The sequence below is a fragment of the Mastomys coucha genome, unplaced genomic scaffold (genome assembly GCF_008632895.1).
Source record: "Mastomys coucha isolate ucsf_1 unplaced genomic scaffold, UCSF_Mcou_1 pScaffold22, whole genome shotgun sequence".
NCBI classification, from domain to species: domain Eukaryota; kingdom Metazoa; phylum Chordata; class Mammalia; order Rodentia; family Muridae; genus Mastomys; species Mastomys coucha.
The window spans coordinates 213,296,268-213,307,928 of NW_022196905.1; the positions used below are offsets into that span (position 1 = coordinate 213,296,268).

The 11,661-nt window shown below is 42.0% G+C and overlaps 1 non-coding gene across 1 annotated transcript; it reads left to right on the plus strand.

The window, feature by feature from the left end:
* Positions 1 to 2,278: 2,278 nt before the first annotated feature.
* LOC116071600 lies at positions 2,279 to 2,385 on the plus strand. Its single transcript, XR_004111011.1, has one exon. It is a non-coding gene; the product is annotated as a U6 spliceosomal RNA (small nuclear RNA).
* Positions 2,386 to 11,661: the final 9,276 nt, after the last annotated feature.

Genomic DNA, 11,661 nt, shown 5'->3' on the forward strand with positions numbered 1-11,661 from the left:
TCTCTCTCTCTCTCTCTCTCTCTCTCTCTCTCTCTCTCTCCATGCACACACACACACACACACACACACACACAGAGGAATGCATGCACCAATGCATACTCAAATGCATGCATATGCACATATCAATTCAACACTTCAAATCATTGTCGAGGTGAAAATATCTAGAGCTGCCTCAGATCCGAGAAGGGTCATCAGAGGTCCTAGTTGACAGTGCTGATGCACCAAAGGGTTGTACGATGTAAGGCACAAAAGGTTTGAAGTGTATTTTGGAGAGGGAGGGAGCAGCCATCACAGGTGTGCAATGCCAGACGCTAACCCCATTTGAGAACAGAGAGGTCCTTGGTGGTAAGAGACAAGCATCACTGTTTATAGCAGTGGCCAACATCTCTAACAGAACACCGTCTGGAATTCATTTGCTGGCTAAGGATTGTCCCAGACAGTAGGTCTGTTCGATAGTGGAAGAAATAACTCCTTTAGGTTTTGAAGGAGGCAGAAACTAAAAATATGTGCAGAGCAAAATAAGAAACTTCAGTAGCAGAGAAGGAAGAGCTGACTATAGCCACGCCCATCTAAATGACTGGGGAAACCCATGCTGAGAAGGAAGAAGAAGGAGCAGCAGGCCCAGGAGAAAAAAAAATCTCTAGGCTTCAGACAACAGCAGGATGGTAAGAATCTGCTCTGAGGTGCTGGGCAGAGGGCTTGCATTTCCTAGAAGTTCCTGAGAGACAGAAAAATGTCAAGATAAGAGACTGGCTTAGGTATGATCAAGTAGTGTGTACCAGTTTGATACCTCAGGAATTCTCTGGAGTCTCAGGCATCTCAGAGAGGTTTAATATGTTTTAAGAGTGAAGTAAGATGCAGGTATAGGCCAAGCCTGAGGGTGACTAGGATAGACTCAGCTATGATAAGGATTTTTCTAGTACTAATAGGAAAGGTATTAGAACTGAGCCAGGTTTATATTTACTAAGAGTCAAACAAATTCGTTCTGACAGAATTGAGTATTTGGATAAATTTTAATGGCAGTCAACAAAATGTTTGCCTGTGGGGTGCTAGCATATATGGACATAATATTATATGAAGGGATTTCTTGTTTGAATATTTTTTTAATCAGGAGCTACATACATGGATATCAAGACCTCAATTAATTAATGGCTCTAATTCAGCTCTTTCGTAACTCAGCTTGAGCACCTTTTTAGAAAACAGGGTTTTATTTGGACAGGTGAACCAAGACAGTAATTTCCTAGAGTTTGGCAAATGCTGAGTATTTAATAAGACCTGGGAAAGGTCCCTCTTAAATTGACTATCACCTGAATGACTGGCATTTTAAGTCTTTAAGAGTGCTGGGTCTTCCTGCAGAACCAGGTCAGGATCAGATTCCTGTCAGAGGCAGAAAGAATTTTGTTTTATAGTATTACTAATTATTTTCTTCTGGGTTATACTTTCCTGTTGGATATTTAAAACAATATAGGTGACCAAGTTAACCTTTTCACTTAATTCAATTGAAGCTCAACACTAGGAGGAGCCTCTCCTTACTTTGTCCTTAAGTTATCCTGTCTTATCTTTATGTCTCTCCCTTCAGAGATGAGAGAGGGCTTAATTTCCTTTATCTTAATTTTTGCAAGTTACCTCATCCACTGGGATAGGTCAGGGTCTCTCCCTGACAATGTTGTTCCCTTGAAGCATAGAGGATGCATTTCTTTAATGTCTCTCCTCTTTGTATGATGTGTAGTAGTTAGGATCAAAACTTTTTTTATTTCTGTGGCCTCATCAATCAAAAGGACAGATGAAGAGGATAGAGAGATGGCTCAGTAGTTAGTGTTACTTTCAGAGGACCCGAATTCACTTCCCAGAACCCACATGGTGGTTCACAATCATCTGTAGCTCCAGTTCTAAAGTATCTTATGCATTCGTCTGGCCTCATAAGGCACTAAAACACACACAGTGTACACAGACATACATGTAGACAAGATACCCATGTGCATAAATAACGTAATCAAGGGACAGGGCAGGGCAGGGCGGGGCGGGGCGGGGTGGGGCGGGGCGGGGCAGGGGAGGAGCTGCAATTGTTGGCCTCTTTGAGAGGAATCTGCTGTTTCCTGACTGAGTGCTGGCTGGCCTGCAGTGAATGACAGCTATCCTTCCTGTCATTGTCTCTCTGTCTTCACTAGCTTAGACCTCTAAGCTTTCATTGCAGAACACCCAGAAGGACAGTTTTATCAGTCCTGAAGGAGAAATAATGGATTGTAGTTTTAAGTTTTGTATAATAATTACACAAAGCATGCTCGCTTCGGCAGCACATATACTAAAATTGGAATGATACAGAGAAGATTAGCATGGCCCCTGAGCAAGGATGACACACAAATTCATGAAGCATTCCATATTAAAAAAAAAAAAAGAAAAAGAAAAAAATAATTACACATAGCTTAGACAAGAAAAAAAACAGATTCTTAAATAAATCATGATTTTCTTGAGACTCATCTTTTTGAATAGTGCAAAATTTGACAAAGAGCCAAAACACAATTATCTTAGTAAAACACAGAATCTTTGTTTCTTAAGCCAGTTTTTGTGAATCTTATCAAGAGCAGATCAATATAGAAAGAGATCCTCATTGTTTTAAACAGAAGACCAGCTTTGAGTTTTGTATCAATGTACTGATATTGGACCCAGGAATTTTAATAGCCTTTTAAAAACTAATTTCTCCCTTTAATGTCCACAGAACAATGTAACAAACAAAATTTTCTGCTTATTAAAAGGATTGAATCTAGATTACATTATGACACAATGTCACAAAGATTACTACTTACACATTGTTATCCATCTGAGGTAGCCTTTATTGTCACCTTCATTTCTAGAAAGCTCCCTATATTTTATTTTATTTTATTGGTCTCATATGAGTCTGAAAGTTACAAAATGCAACATTCCAAAAAAATGTGGTCAAGATTTTAAAGCTTTTTATTTTACTAATACTGGCTAACAAAACAGGGAGAGAAAATACAAAGTCGATTTAAAAACATCTTTGTATGTTAACCCTGTGTTTGATACAAAAGATGTCTGTTTCCTGAAATAGGAAGCTAGTTAAAAATTACTTTCTCCAGGAGAGCCAAAGAGAGGAAGAGAAAATAGAACATTCCAGACAGGAAACTCACTGTTGGGTCCATGAAGGAAAGGCTGGACCCAGAACACTTATGAGGGCTGCCACAGAGCAGATGAAGGGATAGAATGGGATTACAGCTGAACAGATTATGAAGGGGCCAGCATCCCCAGACCAGAAGTGTGTATGGGGCTTGGATTGTTGTAAAAGAAGGTAAGCTAGAAAGAAGCTTATTGTTGTTAGATGGTGGTAGTGGAGGAGGTGGAGGAGATAGAGGTGATAGTGGAGATGATGGTAGAGGTGGTGGTAGTGGAGGTGGTGGTGATGAATGGGGTAGAGGTGGTGGTAGTGGAGGTGGTGGTGATGAAGGTGGTGGTGATAGAGGTGGTGGTATACATGCTTCAAGTTGTAAAAACTGGGTTTAAACCAGTTATTGAGATGACAACTCAGGGTAAGACAAGTTGGAGGAAGAAAAAGCACAAGAGCCATTATATATTCTACTGAAGTGCAATTGCAACCCAAAGGCGGTCCAGTGGGATACATAACTCTCATTTTTCCACAAAGGACCAAAGGCCATCCCCTAAACCCAGAGGCCTTTACCTTGCAAAGGTGAGACCAGGAAGGAAGTGAGCAGGAAGTAAGAGTCCTTACAAGCAAACACCAGAGAGAGCAATAGTTAAGGGGGATGAGTGGATAGCTCCCAACTTGCACCTCACAAAAGATCCTCAGTCAGAAAACAGGGAAGAGGAAAAGGCAAGCTCCACAGTGAGCTGACTCCAGTATATTGTTAACCACTGTCTTGTTCTGTCCTCTGGGCAATCGCTACTTGTGGTAGCTATGGGTCTGCCCCCAACCACTTGTGTTAGAATATACTGATTCCATCCCTCCTGCTGCAAACAGGAGACACTGCCCCCTTCTGTCACCCCAGCTCCCGACGTTGACATTAGAATGGAAACCTGCAATAGCTTTAAGATGGGGGCATGGTTATGCTTATTACAAGGATTGAAAATATATGGTTACCAACAAAACTTAGATCTGACCAGGGGAAACCTCTTATCAGCTGAGACATGGGTATCTTCATAAAGCAAATAGCCCAGGTGATTCACAAACTGTGTCAGTTAATAATGTCTTCAAAATATGCATGCAAATCATCTTAGAAGAGCTAGCCCTTGGTTTGAGTCTTGGTCTAACTCCACCCCTTGGTTAACCACTCACATATCTACCTTCTAAACCCTTAATTGTTTTCCCGCTGTTGTTGACTTTTGGCCCTTACATTTTGAACCACTTGGTCGCTTTTGTTAAGGAATGCATGGGAACACTACAGCTAATGATTTTAAAGAAGAAATATAGAGAACTAGATACAGAAGACCAGAAGTATGAGTTATCAGAATACCATCAATAGTTTCGGGATTGAAGCATGCACAAGAAAAAGGGAGGAATGAATAAGTCAATTCAGGACCTTTGAAAAATTCCACCAGACCCCTCATCTCCTGGAAGAGAAATGTCATGGAGCACTTGGGCACCCCTCCCCTCTGGAAGGGAAAGGCCAATTACATTGCTCAGAACACAGGGGGTGGGAGGGGCCCAACCATCAGTCACCTGCAGGTGGGGGAGGCTCAGAACATGTAGACACATTCCACTGGCCACCTACAGACAAGGGAAGTCCTTGTCACCTCATTCCCTAAAGACCAATCAGTTTAAAAGTCACACTGATCCGCCAATCGCATTGTGCCTAATGGCTGCTTCTCTGAAAACTGTATAAAAACACATTGAATGGGCTGTGCATGGTCGTTCTCTCTCCTTTATGTTCAGGGCAACCCCAGCATGCTGGACCAATAAAATTCCTTTTGCTTTTGCATTAAAAAAAAAAGAGCTAGCCCTAATGATCAATCACACAGAGACTGAGCAACAAATGTTATAGCTAGCTTTTTCAGACTAACCATATTTTTCCTTGAGCCTCAAATAGGAATTCTTTTCCTCAGGTCAGCAGGAAGCTGACTGTCTTCCCAGTCCCTTAAGTTGAGGTGGATGGGTTTGGTCATTATCTGTTTTATGGTTGTTGTCATACAGCATGTACTGGCTGGTTTTGTGTGTCAACTTGATACAGGCTGGAGTTATCACAGAGATTGGAATTTCAGTTGAGGAAAGGCCTCCATGAGATCCAGCTGTAAGGCATTTTCTCAAAAAGTGATCAAAGGGGGAGGGCCCTTTGTGGGTGGTGCCATCTCTGGGCTGGAAATCTTGGGTTCTATAAGAGAGCAAACTGAGTAAGCCAGGGGAAGCAAGCCAGTAAGGAACATCTGTCCATGGCCTCTGCATCAGCTCCTGCTTCCTGACCTGCTTGAGTTCCAGTCCTGACTTCCTTTGGTGATGAAGAGCAACATGGAAGTGTAAGCTGAATAAACCCTTTCCTCTCCAACTGTTTCTTGGTCATGATGTTTGTGCAGGAATAGAAACCCTGACTAAGACACAGAATAAAAGGTTGTTTTATCAGGGATTGATAAAATTTAAAGTCATTTTGTTTGAATTATTGTATATTAATAGAAACTTAAAGGTTTTGTTAATTATTGGCTATTAATAGAAATTTAAGGCTTTTGTTTAATAATTGTATACCAATAAAAATTTAAGATTGTTTTGTTAGACTATTGTTTGACGATCTTCTACATGAACTGTTTAAAATGTTATATAAAGTTCTAGTTTTGTGGATCTTATAATTATTTTTACTGTGTGTAGACTGTTAATGATAAAGAAAAGGATAATTCTTAAACAGAAAAGAGAAACTTCTGGTTTCTTTGGAAAGCCAGTTATATCAAATGATGTTTTGCTGGGGCACACAGGTGAAAAAATGTTTTGCTAAAGCAGACACATGAAAGAATGGTTTCCTGAAGCAGACACAGGTAAAAGGATATTTTTTCTATGGCAAACAGGTGAAACAACACATGATGTTTAGAAGGAATGTACATATGACATCACAGTGTGTAAGGTCAAGCACTGATTCACTTTGCTCTGCTTCACTATCCTTCACTGATGACGCACATGAATTGGTTCACCTTACATAGAGTTGCTGAGCTTTGCTTGTACTGACTTCATAGAGAAAAACTCACCAAAGAACTTCTCATGAGGTTCCTGTTGCTTCTGAAAACTCAGGTCAGTTGGTGAACCTCCAGTTTCTTCTGGATTTAACTGCAATTATTAATTCCTGTGTGGTATCTGCTGAGCGGACTGGACTGCAGCTACTGATTCGTGTTTGGTGTTTGCTAGTGGACGGTCCTGAGAATAACAAAGATTAGAATTGACCCAAAGAACTATGTCTAAACAGATCCACTTCCCGTGTATCCCAATAACCTTTCTTTCCCATTACCTCTAGTGAGCCATGGGCTAGAGGGGAGCTTGAACCCTTATTAAAGTAGGTTGAGAAAAATTTATGCCTACAGTCTTATGTATTCTAGCCTGACATTTTCAACCCAAGAAAAGGGCAGAGGGAAAGGGCATTCCTTTCCACCACCTTAGGTAGCCTCTGCAGATGCTGTTGATGAGCTCATAGGATGGAAGCCCATAGAAGAAACAAGGGGTTGGGGGTGGGGGTCGGGGGGAGTGGCCTCCAATGAAGCTGTCTCCTTATAGGCAGGAGCATATGATGAAAAAGGTGTCCTCAAGGGAACACTTTCCTACTATCTCAAGCATAGGCAGCATGGCCCGAGACCAGACACAGGACTGTGGCCCTCTTCATGTTGATTAAGTCTTTCAGAAGCCATGTTGCCCAAAACAGTGGCACATGCATTGAAAGTCTTAGCTATCCTGTGTTACAAAAGTGTTATTTGGAAAGTCTCAGAAGCCACACCTGTCCTGCCAAATAGTAGCTGGGGCACAGCTCACATGCTCCAAGTGGGGCTAATACCTTCTATTTTGATTAGAGGCCTTTGGTGGGATCCATGGTGCTTGTAAAAGTGTTAGGGAGGATGAGATAGACAGAATCCACTTTGAGTTCCAGTGCCAGCACGCAGGGCTCAGCCAACTCTGGCCCCCATCTATTTTCCTCTAGTTCCCCTTAATTTGAGCTGGGGTATTTTGCTAGTATAATGAAAATTCAGGGGAGGAGAAGGAGAGCTAGCCCTGGTGTTGAGGAAAGGAAGACAGAATTGTACTGCTTATTCCATCCCCTGCCCTGGAGAATGAAACAAGAACACAAGAAAGAGGGATATATGGGTATGCCATCCATGCCCACCTTATCCACTGAGGGAGAGGCCTGAGAAATGGAAAAAGAAGAAAGAATGGAAACCAACTGAGTATTCTTTACAGTCTACAGTGTGGTATCTTTGGATCTATTCACAGAATGGAGCCAGAAACAGTGGTTATGGAAAAGCCAATGAGACTGGGAGTGTACCCTGAGTCACGGAATACGATCTCATCTTTTGTCCCCTAGAGAAACTACTTTAATCTTTTCATACTGGACACTAAATGATCAAACAGAATGGAGTACAGATGTCCAATGATGTGGCAATAAAAAGATTTGACCCTGGGCACAAAAAGTCAGAAATTTACTGAACTACAAGGAAATAATGGGAGAATGTCCACATAAGAGACTGTACCAGTAAAAGGAAGTGAGTGATCTTTTTATAATAGTGAAGGTTAGATTGTTTTATATCCTTTGCCATTTGTGCAGGGTCAATATTTGGATAGAAAGGTAGGTATCTCACTGTCATGTTCAATTGCATATGTCTTAGTACAAGTGGTCTTCCTTGAGACTGGCCACTTGGGTAGGGTTCTTTGGTCATTAGTGTATAGCAGAAATGGTATTGCATGAGTCCTGAGCATAGGTCTCCATTGCTTTTCCTGCTTCTAAAAATCTGATCTAGTATAAGAAGTTTGTACATTACTGGAGGATGAGGACAGTGTCTCCTCCCCTCCAGTGGCCCTCCCAACAGCCAACTGGCCTCCAGACAGAGACACCAAGAAGCCCAACAACTGGTCACACACCTGTGAGTGGGACCAACAAAACCAGGAAAGCTTAACACCCAGGGAGTCCCACACCTGTGCCAGAGAGAGAATCATAAACCATGGTTTAAGTTACTAAGTTGTAGGCTAGGCTAACACATAGCAGAATCAGGCAATAGTACTTCCACTTGCCATGGTTCTAAGTGCTACCTGTGTCTGCTGGCTATCAGGAGTGCTTCCCACTGAGGGGAACAAGAGATAGGAACTGGACAGGAAGTTTTAAGACAAGGACCCCAAACCAGTTGTACTTGAAATGTCCTTGGTCCTGTCATTAGCACAGTATTCCAGGTCATCTCATCTCCTAAATAAACCTCCCTGCCTGGAAGCTATGAAAACATGCCTGAAACAGAAAGGAGGTGCCCCAAAACCCTACAAATGGTTAACTGAGCTTACACGCCCCCATGTCTCATCCCGATCTCTGCTGTAAGTTCTATAAAAAGCCCCAAGATAACTCCCTGAGGCTGGTCATTGCTGTTCATGAGAGCTGCCTTCTACCTAAAGCTCTCTAAAATAAAACTTCTAAAATTCACACTCTAAGGTCCATGAATTTCATTCTTTTAATTTTCAAGACTCAAATCTGGAGTTACAGAATTGACTCAGTGGGTTCTGTGTGACTCTGAACCTCAACACCCTAACTCCTGAGTTAAAACCCATCTGTGGGAAGAAAGAAATCCTCCACCAAATTGAAAGGCCCATTTCTCCCCCTCTCAGCATCATCTGTGGAGACAACATGCTTACAGGTCCCCTAGACAACTCTTCACTGGCTAGCCAGTATAGATCCCTGCTCTGAGTGCTGGACACCACAGGGATGTTCTTCATATGTTGCCCCTACAAAGCTTGTGCTAGTCAATGAAGCCACAGGACAGAACTGCTGTTTCTTTCCCTCCTACTCCTTTACTAGAGTGAGTATATCTTTTATATGGTATGTTCCTCCATATTACAACATTCTCTCCAATGTAAAACATTTGCCCCAGTGAGGAGTGGGAACCTCACCACCCTCAGGTGGTAGGCAAGAAATAAAGAACTCAAAATGGCTCCAGGAAGTCCCTGAACCTGACCAGATTCACTAGGCTCCTCCTTCTCCAAGAGTACATAAATAATTAAGGCTGCTGAGAGTCAATCTCAGACAAGTCAAACTTCAAAGAAGCTCCCAGGCCACCCTAACTTCCTGGAAGGAACAAAGACCAGCATAGAAGCCTGGAAAGAAGACACTAGCCAAACTGCCTAGAAGAAACAAAGAACAGCTGAGCTCTCAGGCTAGAAGGGGCTCAGACCACCCAAGCGGCCTGAAAGAAAAAGTCTACAACCTATCTAGCTGGCTGTGGCTGTCTACTGCTCTCCAGATGTCCAACTTTCATGAGCTTCACTCACGTGAGGGTGGGCTTTGGTGATGCAGCTCTACGTGGGTCATTTCCAAGTAAACATCCACTCACTATCCGGTAAGTAACACCAATAAAACTCATAGTTCCATCAGGTTGGAATTTGGGGCTATCTATACTTTGGTTGGTTCTCAGTTCCCTATCTGAATAAGACATTTCTTCTTGTCTCCCCAGGAATAGTGTCTCACAACAGTATAAGAAAAGGAAAACCTTACTTCTAAAGATAAACTAAGTCTAGGTTGGGTAGTCAGTATGGTAGCCTTGCCTTGTCTGGGGCTATTGGGATTGCTGGCTTTCATGTGGTATGGCATGGTAGGGCCTCACAGACAGAGACTCCATCCTCAGTCACACATAGAAGGCCTTACAAGCTGAAGTTTTTCTGGGTATTGAGCTCCCTGTGACTTCCTAGTAAAAAGAAGTGAGATGAAAGCAAGCCACAAAACCTGCATCCTTCTCCATTACCTAGTAGAAAAAAGAAAGGCCTAGTGCAAAAAAGAAAACCCAGGATTCACTGCTTTCAGCTGGGGTGATGGGAAAATCTGTACCATTAAGATGAAAACTGTCCATATAACAAAGCCACCACAAAGTTAAAAAGCAACACACTAGGAGATGCTACAAAACACATCACACCAAAAGGGTGCCACCCACAATATGTAATTTTGAAAAGCCAGTAATGAGACAACACAGAACAATGACAGATAAGCACAACCAAGGGACAGTTCATAGGTGTTCACTACAACAGACTACAGGTGTGTGATAAGAAATTCAGACTTACCAGGTGCCAAGGAAAAGTGAACAATGGTTGATAATAAGATATTGACTCCTGATCCTTCCGGTCCACAATCTGCACCCCTGAGCTGAGGCTATTCCACAGGCCCCTGTGCACAGGTCCTGCCAGGAGAGAGCTATTCTCCCAGGAGTGCTTTCTTTCCTAGGCTTAGAGGTGAACTAGCCACATTCTCTCCAACAACTGTCTGGAGCAGGACTTCGAGGAACACACAGGGCGCAAAAACAGTGGAGCAGTTGGGACAGGATCCTTCAGGTCCCCATCTGCACCCAGAGCCCTCTGTATACAACTTCTACCAGGAGAGAGCTGCTTTACTAGGAGTGCTGACACAGACTTACAGACTCACAGGAGGAATAAGCTCCAGACAGAGACAGGAAGAACATCTAACACCAGAGATAACCGAATGGTGAAAGGCAAACTTAGGGCTGAAATCAGCCAAGTGGAAACAAAAAGAACTATACAAAGAATCAACCAAACCAGGAGCTGGTTATCTGAGAAAATCAATCAAATAAACCCTTAACCAGACTAACCAGAAGCCACAGAGACAGTATCCTAATTAACAAAATCAAAAATGAAAAGTAAGACATAACAACAGAAACTGAGGAAATCCAAAAAATTATCAGATCCTAATACAAAAGCCTATACTCAACAAAACTGGAAAATCTGGATGAAACAGACAATTTTCTAGACAGATACCAGGTACCAAAGTTAAATCAGCATCAGATAAATGATCTAAACAGTCCCATAACCACTAAAGAAATAGAAGCAGTCATTAAATGGCTCCCAACCAAAAAAAGCCCAGGACAAGATGGGTTTAGTGCAGAGTTTTATCAGACCTTCAAAGAAGACCTAATACCAATACTCCTCAAACTATTCCACAAAATATAAACAGAAGTTACTCTACCCAATTCATTCTATGAAGCCACAATTACTCTGATACCTAAACCACACAAAAACCCAACAAATGAAGAGAACTTCAGACCAATTTCTCTTATGAATATCGATGCAAAAATACTCAATAAAATTCTCACAAACCGAATCAAAGAACACATCAAAATGATCGTCCATCATGATCAAGTAGGCTTCAGACCAGGGATGCAGGGATGGTTCAATATACAGAAATCCATCAAGGCATAATCCACTACATAAACAGACTCAAAGAAAAAAACCATATGATCATTTCATTAGATGCTGAGAAAGCATTTGACAAAATCCAACACTCCTTCATGATAAAAGTCTTGGAAAGATTCTAGGCCCATACCTAAATAGAGTAAAAACAATATACAGCAACCCAGAAGCCAACATCAAACTAAATGGAGAGAAACTTGAAGTAATCCCACTAAAATCAGGGACTAGACACGGCTGCCCATTTTTTCCCTACCTATTCAATATTGTACTCAAAGTCCTAG